This window comes from Pleuronectes platessa, chromosome 24 (genome assembly GCF_947347685.1).
Source record: "Pleuronectes platessa chromosome 24, fPlePla1.1, whole genome shotgun sequence".
Classification (NCBI taxonomy): domain Eukaryota; kingdom Metazoa; phylum Chordata; class Actinopteri; order Pleuronectiformes; family Pleuronectidae; genus Pleuronectes; species Pleuronectes platessa.
The window spans coordinates 14,790,709-14,809,968 of NC_070649.1; positions in this window are offsets into that span (position 1 = coordinate 14,790,709).

Sequence of the window (19,260 nt, forward strand, 5' to 3'; positions counted from 1 at the left end):
CCTGTGTTGGACCGGTGATGAGCCCTGTGTTGGACTGGTGATCCTCCCTTTGATGGACTGGTGATCCTCCCTTTGATGGGCTGGTTACCAGCCCTGTGATGGACTGGTGATCCTCCCTTTGATGGACTGGTGATCCTCCCTTTGATGGACTGGTTATAGCCCCTGTGATGGACTGGTTATCAGCCATGTGATGGACTGGTGATCCTCCCTTTGATGGACTGGTGATCCTTCCTGTATTGGACTGGTGATCAGACCTGTGTTGGACTGGTGATCAGACCTGTGATGGACTGGTGATGAGCCCTGTGATGGACTGGTGATCAGCCCTATGTTGAACTGGTGATCAGACCTGTGATGGACTGGTGATGAGCCCTGTCATGGACTGGTTATCCTCCTTGTGATGGACTGGTGATCCTCCCTCTAATGGACTGGTGATCAGCCCTGTGATGGACTGGTGATCCTACCTGTGCTGGATTAGTGATCCTCCCTGTAATGGACTGGTGATCCTCCCTGTGATGGACTGGTGATCCTCCCTTTGATGGACTGGTGATGAGCCCTGTGATGGACTGGTGATCAGCCCTGTGTTGGACTGGTGATCCTCCCTGTGTTGGACTGGTGATCAGCCCTATGTTGGACCGGTGATGAGCCCTGTGTTGGACTGGTGATCCTCCCTTTGATGGACTGGTGATCCTCCCTTTGATGGGCTGGTTACCAGCCCTGTGATGGACTGGTGATCCTCCCTTTGATGGACTGGTGATCCTCCCTTTGATGGACTGGTTATAGCCCCTGTGATGGACTGGTTATCAGCCATGTGATGGACTGGTGATCCTCCCTTTGATGGACTGGTGATCCTTCCTGTATTGGACTGGTGATCAGACCTGTGTTGGACTGGTGATCAGACCTGTGATGGACTGGTGATGAGCCCTGTGATGGACTGGTGATCAGCCCTATGTTGAACTGGTGATCAGCCCTGTGATGGACTGGTGATCCTACCTCTAATGGACTGGTGATCAGCCCTGTGATGGACTGGTGATCCTACCTGTGCTGGATTAGTGATCCTCCCTGTAATGGACTGGTGATCCTCCCTGTGATGGATTGGTGATCCTCCCTGTGATGGACTGTTGATCCTCCCTGTGATGGACTGGTGATCCTCCCTCTGATGGACTGGTGATCCTCCCTGTGATGGACTGGTGATCCTTCCTGTGATGGACTGGTGATGAGCCCTGTGATGGACTGGTGATCAGCCCTGTGTTGGACTGGTGATCAGCCCTGTGATGGACTGGTGATCCTCCCGGTGATGGACTGGTGATCAGCTCTGTGTTGGACCGGTGATGAGCCCTGTGTTGGACTGGTTATCCTCCCTTTGATGGACTGGTGATCCTCCCTCTGATGGACTGGTGATCAGCCCTGTGATGGACTGGTGATCCTCCCTGTGATGGATTGGTGATCCTCACTGTGATGGACGGGTGATCCTCCCTGTGATGGACTGGTGTTCCTTCCTGTGATGGACTGGTGATGAGCCCTGTGATGGACTGGTGATCAGCCCTGTGTTGGACTGGTGATCCTCCCTGTGTTGGACAGGTGATCAGCCCTGTGTTGGACCGGTGATGAGCCCTGTGTTGCACTGGTGATCCTCCCTTTGATGGGCTGGTTATCAGCCCTGTGATGGACTGGTGATCCTCCCTGTGCTAGATTGGTGATCCTCCCTGTGATGGACTAGTGATCCTCCCTGTGATGGACTGGTGATCAGCCCTGTGATGGACTGGTGATCCTTCCTGTATTGGACTGGTGATCCTCCCTGTGATGGACTGGTGATCCTCCCTGTGTTGGACTGGTGATCAGACCTGTGATGGACTGGTGATGAGCCCTGTGATGGACTGGTGATCAGCCCTATGTTGGACTGGTGATCAGACCTGTGATGGACTGGTGATGAGCCCTGTCATGGACTGGTGATCCTCCCTGTGATGGATTGGTGATCCTCCCTCTGATGGACTGGTGATCAGCCCTGAGATGGACTGGTGATCCTCCCTGTGATTGATTGGTGATCCTCCCTGTGATGGACTGGTGATCCTCCCTGTGATGGACTGGTGATCAGCCCTGTTATGGACTGGTGATCAGACCTGTGATGGACTGGTGATCAGCCCATCGATGGACTGGTGATCCTCCCGGTGATGGACTGGTGATCAGCCCTGTGTTAGACTGGTGATCCTCTCTGTGTTGGACTGGTGATCAGCCCTGTGTTGGACCGGTGATGAGCCCTGTGTTGGACTGGTGATCCTCCCTTTGATGGACTGGTGATCCTCCCTTTGATGGGCTGGTTATCAGCCCTGTGATGGACTGGTGATCCTCCCTTTGATGGACTGGTGATCCTCCCTTTGATGGACTGGTTATAGCCCCTTTGATGGACTGGTTATCAGCCATGTGATGGACTGGTGATCCTCCCTTTGATGGACTGGTGATCAGCCCTGTGATGGACTGGTGATCCTCCTTGTTATGGACTGGTGATCCTCCCTCTGATGGACTGGTGATCAGCCCTGTGATGGACTGGTGATCCTCCCTGTGCTGGATTCGTGATCCTCCCTGTGATGGACTGGTGATCCTCCCTGTGATGGACTGGTGATCAGCACTGTGATGGACTGGTGATCCTCCCTGTGATGGACTGGTGATCCTCCCTCTGATGGACTGGTGATCAGCCCTATGATGGACTGGTGATCCTCTCTGTGATGGACTGGTGATGCTCCCTTTGATGGACTGGTGATCATCCCTTTGATGGACTGGTTATAACCCCTTCGATGGACTGGTTATCAGCCATGTGATGGATTGGTGATCCTCCCTTTTATGGACTGGTTTTCAGCCCTGTGATGGACTGGTGATCCTCCTTTTGATGTACTGGGTATCCTCCCTCTGATGGACTGGTGATCAGCCCTGTGATGGACTGGTGATCCTCCCTTTGATGGACTGGTGATCAGCCCTGTGATGGACTAGTGATCCTCCCTGTGATGGACTGGTGATCAGCCCTGTGATGGACTGGTGATCCTTCCTGTATTGGACTGGTGATCCTCCCTGTGATGGACTGGTGATCCTCCCTGTGTTGGACTGGTGATCAGACCTGTGATGGACTGGTGATCCTTTCTGTGATGGACTGGTGATGAGCACTGTGATGGACTGGTGATCAGCCCTGTGTTGGACTGGTGATCCTCCCTGTGCTGGATTGGTGATCCTCCCTGTGATGGACTGGTGATCCTCCCTGTGATGGACTGGTGATCAGCCCTGTGATGGACTGGTGATCCTCCCTGTGATGGACTGGTGATCCTTCCTCTGATGGACTGGTGATCCTCCCTGTGATGGACTGGTGATCAGCCCTGTGATGGACTGTTGATCCTCCCGGTGATGGACTGGTGATCAGCCCTGTGTTAGACTGGTGATCCTCCCTGTGTTGGACTGGTGATCAGCACTGTGTTGGACCGGTGATGAGCCCTGTGTTGCACTGGTGATCCTCCCTTTGATGGGCTGGTTATCAGCCCTGTGATGGACTGGTGATCCTCCCTGTGCTAGATTGGTGATCCTCCCTGTGATGGACTAGTGATCCTCCCTGTGATGGACTGGTGATCAGCCCTGTGATGGACTGGTGATCCTCCCTGTATTGGACTGGTGATCCTCCCTGTGATGGACTGGTGATCCTCCCTGTGTTGGACTGGTGATCAGACCTGTGATGGACTGGTGATGAGCCCTGTGATGGACTGGTGATCAGCCCTATGTTGGACTGGTGATCAGACCTGTGATGGACTGGTGATGAGCCCTGTCATGGACTGGTGATCCTCCCTGTGATGGATTGGTGATCCTCCCTCTGATGGACTGGTGATCAGCCCTGTGATGGACTGGTGATCCTCCCTGTGATGGATTGGTGATCCTCCCTGTGATGGACTGGTGTTCCTCCCTGTGATGGACTGGTGATCAGCCCTGTTATGGACTGGTGATCAGACCTGTGATGGACTGGTGATCAGCCCATCGATGGACTGGTGATCCTCCCGGTGATGGACTGGTGATCAGCCCTGTGTTAGACTGTTGATCCTCTCTGTGTTGGACTGGTGATCAGCCCTGTGTTGGACCGGTGATGAGCCCTGTGTTGGACTGGTGATCCTCCCTTTGATGGGCTGGTTATCGGCCCTGTGATGGACTGGTGATCCTCCCTTTGATGGACTGGTGATCCTCTCTTTGATGGACTGGTTATAGCCCCTTTGATGGACTGGTTATCAGCCATGTGATGGACTGGTGATCCTCCCTTTGATGGACTGGTGATCAGCCCTGTGATGGACTGGTGATCCTCCTTGTTATGGACTGGTGATCCTCCCTCTGATGGACTGGTGATCAGCCCTGTGATGGACTGGTGATCCTCCCTGTGCTGGATTCGTGATCCTCACTGTGATGGACTGGTGATCCTCCCTGTGATGGACTGGTGATCAGCACTGTGATGGACTGGTGATCCTCCCTGTGATGGACTGGTGATCCTCCCTCTGATGGACTGGTGATCAGCCCTATGATGGACTGGTGATCCTCTCTGTGATGGACTGGTGATCCTCCCTTTGATGGACTGGTGATCATCCCTTTGATGGACTGGTTATAACCCCTTCGATGGACTGGTTATCAGCCATGTGATGGATTGGTGATCCTCCCTTTTATGGACTGGTTTTCAGCCCTGTGATGGACTGGTGATCCTCCTTTTGATGGACTGGGGATCCTCCCTCTGAGGGACTGGTGATAAGCCCTGTGATGGACTGGTGATCCTCCCTTTGATGGACTGGTGATCAGCCCTGTGATGGACTAGTGATCCTCCCTGTGATGGACTGGTGATCAGCCCTGTGATGGACTGGTGATCCTTCCTGTATTGGACTGGTGATCCTCCCTGTGATGGACTGGTGATCCTCCCTGTGTTGGACTGGTGATCAGACCTGTGATGGACTGGTGATGAGCCCTGTGATGGACTGGTGATCAGCCCTATGTTGGACTGGTGATCAGACCTGTGATGGACTGGTGATGAGCCCTGTCATGGACTGGTGATCCTCCCTGTGATGGATTGGTGATCCTCCCTCTGATGGACTGGTGATCAGCCCTGTGATGGACTGGTGATCCTCCCTGTGATGGATTGGTGATCCTCCCTGTGATGGACTGGTGATCCTCCCTGTGATGGACTGGTGATCCTCCCTGTGTTGGACTGGTGATCAGCACTGTGTTGGACCGGTGATGAGCCCTGTGTTGCACTGGTGATCCTCCCTTTGATGGGCTGGTTATCAGCCCTGTGATGGACTGGTGATCCTCCCTGTGCTAGATTGGTGATCCTCTCTGTGATGGACTAGTGATCCTCCCTGTGATGGACTGGTGATCAGCCCTGTGATGGACTGGTGATCCTTCCTGTATTGGACTGGTGATCCTCCCTGTGATGGACTGGTGATCCTCCCTGTGTGGGACTGGTGATCAGACCTGTGATGGACTGGTGATGAGCCCTGTGATGGACTGGTGATCAGCCCTATGTTGGACTGGTGATCAGACCTGTGATGGACTGGTGATGAGCCCTGTCATGGACTGGTGATCCTCCCTGTGATGGATTGGTGATCCTCCCTCTGATGGACTGGTGATCAGCCCTGTGATGGACTGGTGATCCTCCCTGTGATGGATTGGTGATCCTCCCTGTGATGGACTGGTGATCCTCCCTGTGATGGACTGGTGATCAGCCCTGTTATGGACTGGTGATCAGACCTGTGATGGACTGGTGATGAGCCCTGTGATGGACTGGTGATCAGCCCTATGTTGAACTGGTGATCAGCCCTGTGATGGACTGGTGATCCTACCTCTAATGGACTGGTGATCAGCCCTGTGATGGACTGGTGATCCTACCTGTGCTGGATTAGTGATCCTCCCTGTAATGGACTGGTGATCCTCCCTGTGATGGACTGGTGATCCTCCCTCTGATGGACTGGTGATCAGCCCTATGATGGACTGGTGATCCTCTCTGTGATGGACTGGTGATCCTCCCTTTGATGGACTGGTGATGAGCCCTGTGATGGACTGGTGATCAGCCCTGTGTTGGACTGGTGATCCTCCCTGTGTTGGACTGGTGATCAGCCCTGTGTTGGACCGGTGATGAGCCCTGTGTTGGACTGGTGATCCTCCCTTTGATGGACTGGTGATCCTCCCTTTGATGGGCTGGTTACCAGCCCTGTGATGGACTGGTGATCCTCCCTTTGATGGACTGGTGATCCTCCCTTTGATGGACTGGTTATAGCCCCTGTGATGGACTGGTTATCAGCCATGTGATGGACTGGTGATCCTCCCTTTGATGGACTGGTGATCCTTCCTGTATTGGACTGGTGATCAGACCTGTGTTGGACTGGTGATCAGACCTGTGATGGACTGGTGATGAGCCCTGTGATGGACTGGTGATCAGCCCTATGTTGAACTGGTGATCAGACCTGTGATGGACTGGTGATGAGCCCTGTCATGGACTGGTTATCCTCCTTGTGATGGACTGGTGATCCTCCCTCTAATGGACTGGTGATCAGCCCTGTGATGGACTGGTGATCCTACCTGTGCTGGATTAGTGATCCTCCCTGTAATGGACTGGTGATCCTCCCTGTGATGGACTGGTGATCCTCCCTTTGATGGACTGGTGATGAGCCCTGTGATGGACTGGTGATCAGCCCTGTGTTGGACTGGTGATCCTCCCTGTGTTGGACTGGTGATCAGCCCTATGTTGGACCGGTGATGAGCCCTGTGTTGGACTGGTGATCCTCCCTTTGATGGACTGGTGATCCTCCCTTTGATGGGCTGGTTACCAGCCCTGTGATGGACTGGTGATCCTCCCTTTGATGGACTGGTGATCCTCCCTTTGATGGACTGGTTATAGCCCCTGTGATGGACTGGTTATCAGCCATGTGATGGACTGGTGATCCTCCCTTTGATGGACTGGTGATCCTTCCTGTATTGGACTGGTGATCAGACCTGTGTTGGACTGGTGATCAGACCTGTGATGGACTGGTGATGAGCCCTGTGATGGACTGGTGATCAGCCCTGTGATGGACTGGTGATCCTCCCGGTGATGGACTGGTGATCAGCTCTGTGTTGGACCGGTGATGAGCCCTGTGTTGGACTGGTTATCCTCCCTTTGATGGACTGGTGATCCTCCCTCTGATGGACTGGTGATCAGCCCTGTGATGGACTGGTGATCCTCCCTGTGATGGATTGGTGATCCTCACTGTGATGGACGGGTGATCCTCCCTGTGATGGACTGGTGTTCCTTCCTGTGATGGACTGGTGATGAGCCCTGTGATGGACTGGTGATCAGCCCTGTGTTGGACTGGTGATCCTCCCTGTGTTGGACAGGTGATCAGCCCTGTGTTGGACCGGTGATGAGCCCTGTGTTGGACTGGTGATCCTCCCTTTGATGGACTGGTGATCCTCCCTTTGATGGGCTGGTTACCAGCCCTGTGCTGGATTGGTGATCCTCCCTGTGATGGACTGGTGATCCTCCCTGTGATGGACTGGTGATCAGCCCTGTGATGGACTGGTGATCCTCCCTGTGATGGACTGGTGATCCTTCCTCTGATGGACTGGTGATCCTCCCTGTGATGGACTGGTGATCAGCCCTGTGATGGACTGTTGATCCTCCCGGTGATGGACTGGTTATAGCCCCTGTGATGGACTGGTGATCCTCCCTTTGATGGACTGGTGATCCTTCCTGTATTGGACTGGTGATCAGACCTGTGTTGGACTGGTGATCAGACCTGTGATGGACTGGTGATGAGCCCTGTGATGGACTGGTGATCAGCCCTATGTTGAACTGGTGATCAGCCCTGTGATGGACTGGTGATCCTACCTGTGCTGGATTAGTGATCCTCCCTGTGATGGACTGGTGATCCTCCCTGTGATGGACTGGTGATCAGCCCTGTGATGGACTGGTGATCCTCCCTTTGATGGACTGGTGATCAGCCCTGTGATGGACTGGTGATCCTCCCGGTGATGGACTGGTGATCAGCCCTGTTTTAGACTGGTGATCCTCCCTGTGTTGGACTGGTGATCAGCCCTGTGTTGGACCGGTGATGAGCCCTGTGTTGGACTGGTGATCCTCCCTTTGATGGACTTGTGATCCTCCCTTTGATGGGCTGGTTATCAGCCCTGTGATGGACTGGTGATCCTCCCTTTGATGGACTGGTGATCCTCTCTTTGATGGACTGGTTACAGCCCCTTTGATGGACTGGTTATCAGCCATGTGATGGACTGGTGATCCTCCCTTTGATGGACTGGTTATCAGCCATGTGATGGACTGGTAATCCTCCATTTGATGGACTGGTGATCAGCCCTGTGATGGACTGGTGATCAGCCCTGTGATGGACTGGTGATCCTCCCTGTGATGGACTGGTGATCCTCCCTCTGATGGACTGGTGATCAGCCCTATGATGGACTGGTGATCCTCTCTGTGATGGACTGGTGATCCTCCCTTTGATGGACTGGTGATGAGCCCTGTGATGGACTGGTGATCAGCCCTGTGTTGGACTGGTGATCCTCCCTGTGTTGGACTGGTGATCAGCCCTGTGTTGGACCGGTGATGAGCCCTGTGTTGGACTGGTGATCCTCCCTTTGATGGACTGGTGATCCTCCCTTTGATGGGCTGGTTACCAGCCCTGTGATGGACTGGTGATCCTCCCTTTGATGGACTGGTGATCCTCCCTTTGATGGACTGGTTATAGCCCCTGTGATGGACTGGTTATCAGCCATGTGATGGACTGGTGATCCTCCCTTTGATGGACTGGTGATCCTTCCTGTATTGGACTGGTGATCAGACCTGTGTTGGACTGGTGATCAGACCTGTGATGGACTGGTGATGAGCCCTGTGATGGACTGGTGATCAGCCCTATGTTGAACTGGTGATCAGACCTGTGATGGACTGGTGATGAGCCCTGTCATGGACTGGTTATCCTCCTTGTGATGGACTGGTGATCCTCCCTCTAATGGACTGGTGATCAGCCCTGTGATGGACTGGTGATCCTACCTGTGCTGGATTAGTGATCCTCCCTGTAATGGACTGGTGATCCTCCCTGTGATGGACTGGTGATCCTCCCTTTGATGGACTGGTGATGAGCCCTGTGATGGACTGGTGATCAGCCCTGTGTTGGACTGGTGATCCTCCCTGTGTTGGACTGGTGATCAGCCCTATGTTGGACCGGTGATGAGCCCTGTGTTGGACTGGTGATCCTCCCTTTGATGGACTGGTGATCCTCCCTTTGATGGGCTGGTTACCAGCCCTGTGATGGACTGGTGATCCTCCCTTTGATGGACTGGTGATCCTCCCTTTGATGGACTGGTTATAGCCCCTGTGATGGACTGGTTATCAGCCATGTGATGGACTGGTGATCCTCCCTTTGATGGACTGGTGATCCTTCCTGTATTGGACTGGTGATCAGACCTGTGTTGGACTGGTGATCAGACCTGTGATGGACTGGTGATGAGCCCTGTGATGGACTGGTGATCAGCCCTGTGATGGACTGGTGATCCTCCCGGTGATGGACTGGTGATCAGCTCTGTGTTGGACCGGTGATGAGCCCTGTGTTGGACTGGTTATCCTCCCTTTGATGGACTGGTGATCCTCCCTCTGATGGACTGGTGATCAGCCCTGTGATGGACTGGTGATCCTCCCTGTGATGGATTGGTGATCCTCACTGTGATGGACGGGTGATCCTCCCTGTGATGGACTGGTGTTCCTTCCTGTGATGGACTGGTGATGAGCCCTGTGATGGACTGGTGATCAGCCCTGTGTTGGACTGGTGATCCTCCCTGTGTTGGACAGGTGATCAGCCCTGTGTTGGACCGGTGATGAGCCCTGTGTTGGACTGGTGATCCTCCCTTTGATGGACTGGTGATCCTCCCTTTGATGGGCTGGTTACCAGCCCTGTGCTGGATTGGTGATCCTCCCTGTGATGGACTGGTGATCCTCCCTGTGATGGACTGGTGATCAGCCCTGTGATGGACTGGTGATCCTCCCTGTGATGGACTGGTGATCCTTCCTCTGATGGACTGGTGATCCTCCCTGTGATGGACTGGTGATCAGCCCTGTGATGGACTGTTGATCCTCCCGGTGATGGACTGGTTATAGCCCCTGTGATGGACTGGTGATCCTCCCTTTGATGGACTGGTGATCCTTCCTGTATTGGACTGGTGATCAGACCTGTGTTGGACTGGTGATCAGACCTGTGATGGACTGGTGATGAGCCCTGTGATGGACTGGTGATCAGCCCTATGTTGAACTGGTGATCAGCCCTGTGATGGACTGGTGATCCTACCTGTGCTGGATTAGTGATCCTCCCTGTGATGGACTGGTGATCCTCCCTGTGATGGACTGGTGATCAGCCCTGTGATGGACTGGTGATCCTCCCTTTGATGGACTGGTGATCAGCCCTGTGATGGACTGGTGATCCTCCCGGTGATGGACTGGTGATCAGCCCTGTTTTAGACTGGTGATCCTCCCTGTGTTGGACTGGTGATCAGCCCTGTGTTGGACCGGTGATGAGCCCTGTGTTGGACTGGTGATCCTCCCTTTGATGGACTTGTGATCCTCCCTTTGATGGGCTGGTTATCAGCCCTGTGATGGACTGGTGATCCTCCCTTTGATGGACTGGTGATCCTCTCTTTGATGGACTGGTTACATTCCCTTTGATGGACTGGTTATCAGCCATGTGATGGACTGGTGATCCTCCCTTTGATGGACTGGTTATCAGCCATGTGATGGACTGGTAATCCTCCATTTGATGGACTGGTGATCAGCCCTGTGATGGACTGGTGATCAGCCCTGTGATGGACTGGTGATCCTCCCTGTGATGGACTGGTGATCCTCCCTCTGATGGACTGGTGATCAGCCCTATGATGGACTGGTGATCCTCTCTGTGATGGACTGGTGATCCTCCCTTTGATGGACTGGTGATGAGCCCTGTGATGGACTGGTGATCAGCCCTGTGTTGGACTGGTGATCCTCCCTGTGTTGGACTGGTGATCAGCCCTGTGTTGGACCGGTGATGAGCCCTGTGTTGGACTGGTGATCCTCCCTTTGATGGACTGGTGATCCTCCCTTTGATGGGCTGGTTACCAGCCCTGTGATGGACTGGTGATCCTCCCTTTGATGGACTGGTGATCCTCCCTTTGATGGACTGGTTATAGCCCCTGTGATGGACTGGTTATCAGCCATGTGATGGACTGGTGATCCTCCCTTTGATGGACTGGTGATCCTTCCTGTATTGGACTGGTGATCAGACCTGTGTTGGACTGGTGATCAGACCTGTGATGGACTGGTGATGAGCCCTGTGATGGACTGGTGATCAGCCCTATGTTGAACTGGTGATCAGACCTGTGATGGACTGGTGATGAGCCCTGTCATGGACTGGTTATCCTCCTTGTGATGGACTGGTGATCCTCCCTCTAATGGACTGGTGATCAGCCCTGTGATGGACTGGTGATCCTACCTGTGCTGGATTAGTGATCCTCCCTGTAATGGACTGGTGATCCTCCCTGTGATGGACTGGTGATCCTCCCTTTGATGGACTGGTGATGAGCCCTGTGATGGACTGGTGATCAGCCCTGTGTTGGACTGGTGATCCTCCCTGTGTTGGACTGGTGATCAGCCCTATGTTGGACCGGTGATGAGCCCTGTGTTGGACTGGTGATCCTCCCTTTGATGGACTGGTGATCCTCCCTTTGATGGGCTGGTTACCAGCCCTGTGATGGACTGGTGATCCTCCCTTTGATGGACTGGTGATCCTCCCTTTGATGGACTGGTTATAGCCCCTGTGATGGACTGGTTATCAGCCATGTGATGGACTGGTGATCCTCCCTTTGATGGACTGGTGATCCTTCCTGTATTGGACTGGTGATCAGACCTGTGTTGGACTGGTGATCAGACCTGTGATGGACTGGTGATGAGCCCTGTGATGGACTGGTGATCAGCCCTATGTTGAACTGGTGATCAGCCCTGTGATGGACTGGTGATCCTACCTCTAATGGACTGGTGATCAGCCCTGTGATGGACTGGTGATCCTACCTGTGCTGGATTAGTGATCCTCCCTGTAATGGACTGGTGATCCTCCCTGTGATGGATTGGTGATCCTCCCTGTGATGGACTGTTGATCCTCCCTGTGATGGACTGGTGATCCTCCCTCTGATGGACTGGTGATCCTCCCTGTGATGGACTGGTGATCCTTCCTGTGATGGACTGGTGATGAGCCCTGTGATGGACTGGTGATCAGCCCTGTGTTGGACTGGTGATCAGCCCTGTGATGGACTGGTGATCCTCCCGGTGATGGACTGGTGATCAGCTCTGTGTTGGACCGGTGATGAGCCCTGTGTTGGACTGGTTATCCTCCCTTTGATGGACTGGTGATCCTCCCTCTGATGGACTGGTGATCAGCCCTGTGATGGACTGGTGATCCTCCCTGTGATGGATTGGTGATCCTCACTGTGATGGACGGGTGATCCTCCCTGTGATGGACTGGTGTTCCTTCCTGTGATGGACTGGTGATGAGCCCTGTGATGGACTGGTGATCAGCCCTGTGTTGGACTGGTGATCCTCCCTGTGTTGGACAGGTGATCAGCCCTGTGTTGGACCGGTGATGAGCCCTGTGTTGCACTGGTGATCCTCCCTTTGATGGGCTGGTTATCAGCCCTGTGATGGACTGGTGATCCTCCCTGTGCTAGATTGGTGATCCTCCCTGTGATGGACTAGTGATCCTCCCTGTGATGGACTGGTGATCAGCCCTGTGATGGACTGGTGATCCTTCCTGTATTGGACTGGTGATCCTCCCTGTGATGGACTGGTGATCCTCCCTGTGTTGGACTGGTGATCAGACCTGTGATGGACTGGTGATGAGCCCTGTGATGGACTGGTGATCAGCCCTATGTTGGACTGGTGATCAGACCTGTGATGGACTGGTGATGAGCCCTGTCATGGACTGGTGATCCTCCCTGTGATGGATTGGTGATCCTCCCTCTGATGGACTGGTGATCAGCCCTGAGATGGACTGGTGATCCTCCCTGTGATTGATTGGTGATCCTCCCTGTGATGGACTGGTGATCCTCCCTGTGATGGACTGGTGATCAGCCCTGTTATGGACTGGTGATCAGACCTGTGATGGACTGGTGATCAGCCCATCGATGGACTGGTGATCCTCCCGGTGATGGACTGGTGATCAGCCCTGTGTTAGACTGGTGATCCTCTCTGTGTTGGACTGGTGATCAGCCCTGTGTTGGACCGGTGATGAGCCCTGTGTTGGACTGGTGATCCTCCCTTTGATGGACTGGTGATCCTCCCTTTGATGGGCTGGTTATCAGCCCTGTGATGGACTGGTGATCCTCCCTTTGATGGACTGGTGATCCTCCCTTTGATGGACTGGTTATAGCCCCTTTGATGGACTGGTTATCAGCCATGTGATGGACTGGTGATCCTCCCTTTGATGGACTGGTGATCAGCCCTGTGATGGACTGGTGATCCTCCTTGTTATGGACTGGTGATCCTCCCTCTGATGGACTGGTGATCAGCCCTGTGATGGACTGGTGATCCTCCCTGTGCTGGATTCGTGATCCTCCCTGTGATGGACTGGTGATCCTCCCTGTGATGGACTGGTGATCAGCACTGTGATGGACTGGTGATCCTCCCTGTGATGGACTGGTGATCCTCCCTCTGATGGACTGGTGATCAGCCCTATGATGGACTGGTGATCCTCTCTGTGATGGACTGGTGATCCTCCCTTTGATGGACTGGTGATCATCCCTTTGATGGACTGGTTATAACCCCTTCGATGGACTGGTTATCAGCCATGTGATGGATTGGTGATCCTCCCTTTTATGGACTGGTTTTCAGCCCTGTGATGGACTGGTGATCCTCCTTTTGATGGACTGGGTATCCTCCCTCTGATGGACTGGTGATCAGCCCTGTGATGGACTGGTGATCCTCCCTTTGATGGACTGGTGATCAGCCCTGTGATGGACTAGTGATCCTCCCTGTGATGGACTGGTGATCAGCCCTGTGATGGACTGGTGATCCTTCCTGTATTGGACTGGTGATCCTCCCTGTGATGGACTGGTGATCCTCCCTGTGTTGGACTGGTGATCAGACCTGTGATGGACTGGTGATCCTTTCTGTGATGGACTGGTGATGAGCACTGTGATGGACTGGTGATCAGCCCTGTGTTGGACTGGTGATCCTCCCTGTGCTGGATTGGTGATCCTCCCTGTGATGGACTGGTGATCCTCCCTGTGATGGACTGGTGATCAGCCCTGTGATGGACTGGTGATCCTCCCTGTGATGGACTGGTGATCCTTCCTCTGATGGACTGGTGACCCTCCCTGTGATGGACTGGTGATCAGCCCTGTGATGGACTGTTGATCCTCCCGGTGATGGACTGGTGATCAGCCCTGTGTTAGACTGGTGATCCTCCCTGTGTTGGACTGGTGATCAGCACTGTGTTGGACCGGTGATGAGCCCTGTGTTGCACTGGTGATCCTCCCTTTGATGGGCTGGTTATCAGCCCTGTGATGGACTGGTGATCCTCCCTGTGCTAGATTGGTGATCCTCCCTGTGATGGACTAGTGATCCTCCCTGTGATGGACTGGTGATCAGCCCTGTGATGGACTGGTGATCCTCCCTGTATTGGACTGGTGATCCTCCCTGTGATGGACTGGTGATCCTCCCTGTGTTGGACTGGTGATCAGACCTGTGATGGACTGGTGATGAGCCCTGTGATGGACTGGTGATCAGCCCTATGTTGGACTGGTGATCAGACCTGTGATGGACTGGTGATGAGCCCTGTCATGGACTGGTGATCCTCCCTGTGATGGATTGGTGATCCTCCCTCTGATGGACTGGTGATCAGCCCTGTGATGGACTGGTGATCCTCCCTGTGATGGATTGGTGATCCTCCCTGTGATGGACTGGTGTTCCTCCCTGTGATGGACTGGTGATCAGCCCTGTTATGGACTGGTGATCAGACCTGTGATGGACTGGTGATCAGCCCATCGATGGACTGGTGATCCTCCCGGTGATGGACTGGTGATCAGCCCTGTGTTAGACTGTTGATCCTCTCTGTGTTGGACTGGTGATCAGCCCTGTGTTGGACCGGTGATGAGCCCTGTGTTGGACTGGTGATCCTCCCTTTGATGGGCTGGTTATCGGCCCTGTGATGGACTGGTGATCCTCCCTTTGATGGACTGGTGATCCTCTCTTTGATGGACTGGTTATAGCCCCTTTGATGGACTGGTTATCAGCCATGTGATGGACTGGTGATCCTCCCTTTGATGGACTGGTGATCAGCCCTGTGATGGACTGGTGATCCTCCTTGTTATGGACTGGTGATCCTCCCTCTGATGGACTGGTGATCAGCCCTGTGATGGACTGGTGATCCTCCCTGTGCTGGATTCGTGATCCTCACTGTGATGGACTGGTGATCCTCCCTGTGATGGACTGGTGATCAGCACTGTGATGGACTGGTGATCCTCCCTGTGATGGACTGGTGATCCTCCCTCTGATGGACTGGTGATCAGCCCTATGATGGACTGGTGATCCTCTCTGTGATGGACTGGTGATCCTCCCTTTGATGGACTGGTGATCATCCCTTTGATGGACTGGTTATAACCCCTTCGATGGACTGGTTATCAGCCATGTGATGGATTGGTGATCCTCCCTTTTATGGACTGGTTTTCAGCCCTGTGATGGACTGGTGATCCTCCTTTTGATGGACTGGGGATCCTCCCTCTGAGGGACTGGTGATAAGCCCTGTGATGGACTGGTGATCCTCCCTTTGATGGACTGGTGATCAGCCCTGTGATGGACTAGTGATCCTCCCTGTGATGGACTGGTGATCAGCCCTGTGATGGACTGGTGATCCTTCCTGTATTGGACTGGTGATCCTCCCTGTGATGGACTGGTGATCCTCCCTGTGTTGGACTGGTGATCAGACCTGTGATGGACTGGTGATGAGCCCTGTGATGGACTGGTGATCAGACCTATGTTGGACTGGTGATCAGACCTGTGATGGACTGGTGATGAGCCCTGTCATGGACTGGTGATCCTCCCTGTGATGGATTGGTGATCCTCCCTCTGATGGACTGGTGATCAGCCCTGTGATGGACTGGTGATCCTCCCTGTGATGGATTGGTGATCCTCCCTGTGATGGACTGGTGATCCTCCCTGTGATGGACTGGTGATCCTCCCTCTGATGGAATGGTGATCAGCCCTATGATGGACTGGTGATCCTCTCTGTGATGGACTGGTGATCCTCCCTTTGATGGACTGGTGATCATCCCTTTGATGGACTGGTTATAACCCCTTCGATGGACTGGTTATCAGCCATGTGATGGATTGGTGATCCTCCCTTTTATGGACTGGTTTTCAGCCCTGTGATGGACTGGTGATCCTCCTTTTGATGGACTGGGGATCCTCCCTCTGATGGACTGGTGATCAGCCCTGTGATGGACTGGTGATCCTCCCTTTGATGGACTGGTGATCAGCCCTGTGATGGACTGGTAATCCTCCTTGTGATGGACTGGTGATCCTCCCTCTGATGGACCGGTGATGAGCCCTGTGTTGGACTGGTGATCCTCCCTTTGATGGACTGGTGATCCTCCCTTTGATGGGCTGGTTACCAGCCCTGTGATGGACTGGTGATCCTCCCTTTGATGGACTGGTGATCCTCCCTTTGATGGACTGGTTATAGCCCCTGTGATGGACTGGTTATCAGCCATGTGATGGACTGGTGATCCTCCCTTTGATGGACTGGTGATCAGCCCTCGATGGACTGGTGATCCTCCCTGTGATGGACTGATGATCCTCCCTCTGATGGACTGGTGATCAGCCCTGTGATGGACTGGTGATCCTCCCTGTGATGGATTGGTGATCCTTCCTTTGATGGACTGGTGATCAGCCCTGTGATGGACTGGTGATCCTCCTTGTGATGGACTGGTGATCCTCCCTGTGATGGATTGGTGATCCTCCCTGTGATGGACTGTTGATCCTCCCTGTGATGGACTGGTGATCCTCCCTCTGATGGACTGGTGATCCTCCCTGTGATGGACTGGTGATCCTTCCTGTGATGGACTGGTGATGAGCCCTGTGATGGACTGGTGATCAGCCCTGTGTTGGACTGGTGATCAGCGCTGTGATGGACTGGTGATCCTCCCGGTGATGGACTGGTGATCAGCTCTGTGTTGGACCGGTGATGAGCCCTGTGTTGGACTGGTTATCCTCCCTTTGATGGACTGGTGATCCTCCCTTTGATGGGCTGGTTACCAGCCCTGTGATGGACTGGTGATTCTCCCTGTGATGGACTGGTGATCCTCCCTGTGATGGACTGGTGATCCTCCCTGTGATGGACTGGTGATCCTCCCTCTGATGGACTGGTGATCAGCCCTATGATGGACTGGTGATCCTCTCTGTGATGGACTGGTGATCCTCCCTTTGATGGACTGGTGATCATCCCTTTGATGGACTGGTTATAACCCCTTCGAGGGACTGGTTATCAGCCATGTGATGGATTGGTGATCCTCCCTTTTATGGACTGGTTTTCAGCCCTGTGATGGACTGGTGATCCTCCTTTTGATGGACTGGGGATCCTCCCTCTGATGGACTGGTGATCAGCCCTGTGATGGACTGGTGATCCTCCCTTTGATGGACTGGTGATCAGCCCTGTGATGGACTAGTGATCCTCCCTGTGATGGACTGGTGATCAGCCCTGTGATGGACTGGTGATCCTTCCTGTATTGGACTGGTGATCCTCCCTGTGATGGACTGGTGATCCTCCCTGTGTTGGACTGGTGATCAGACCTGTGATGGACTGGTGATCCTTTCTGTGATGGACTGGTGATGAGCACTGTGATGGACTGGTGATCAGCCCTGTGTTGGACTGGTGATCCTCCCTGTGCTGGATTGGTGATCCTCCCTGTGATGGACTGGTGATCCTCCCTGTGATGGACTGGTGATCAGCCCTGTGATGGACTGGTGATCCTCCCTGTGATGGACTGGTGATCCTTCCTCTGATGGACTGGTGATCCTTCCTGTGATGGACTGGTGATCAGCCCGGTGATGGACTGTTGATCCTCCCGGTGATGGACTGGTGATCAGCCCTGTGTTAGACTGGTGATCCTCCCTGTGTTGGACTGGTGATCATTACTGTGTTGGACCGGTGATGAGCCCTGTGTTGCACTGGTGATCCTCCCTTTGATGGGCTGGTTATCAGCCCTGTGATGGACTGGTGATCCTCCCTGTGCTAGATTGGTGATCCTCCCTGTGATGGACTAGTGATCCTCCCTGTGATGGACTGGTGATCAGCCCTGTGATGGACTGGTGATCCTTCCTGTATTGGACTGGTGATCCTCCCTGTGATGGACTGGTGATCCTCCCTGTGTTGGACTGGTGATCAGACCTGTGATGGACTGGTGATGAGCCCTGTGATGGACTGGTGATCAGCCCTATGTTGGACTGGTGATCAGACCTGTGATGGACTGGTGATGAGCCCTTTCATGGACTGGTGATCCTCCCTGTGATGGATTGGTGATCCTCCCTCTGATGGACTGGTGATCAGCCCTGTGATGGACTGGTGATCCTCCCTGTGATGGATTGGTGATCCTCCCTGTGATGGACTGGTGATCCTCCCTGTGATGGACTGGTGATCAGCCCTGTTATGGACTGGTGATCAGACCTGTGATGGACTGGTGATCAGCCCATCGATGGACTGGTGATCCTCCCGGTGATGGACTGGTGATCAGCCCTGTGTTAGACTGGTGATCCTCTCTGTGTTGGACTGGTGATCAGCCCTGTGTTGGACCGGTGATGAGCCCTGTGTTGGACTGGTGATCCTCCCTTTGATGGACTGGTGATCCTCCCTTTGATGGGCTGGTTATCAGCCCTGTGATGGACTGGTGATCCTCCCTTTGATGGACTGGTGATCCTCCCTTTGATGGACTGGTTATAGCCCCTTTGATGGACTGGTTATCAGCCATGTGATGGACTGGTGATCCTCCCTTTGATGGACTGGTGATCAGCCCTGTGATGGACTGGTGATCCTCCTTGTTATGGACTGGTGATCCTCCCTCTGATGGACTGGTGATCAGCCCTGTGATGGACTGGTGATCCTCCCTGTGCTGGATTCGTGATCCTCCCTGTGATGGACTGGTGATCCTCCCTGTGATGGACTGGTGATCAGCACTGTGATGGACTGGTGATCCTCCCTGTGATGG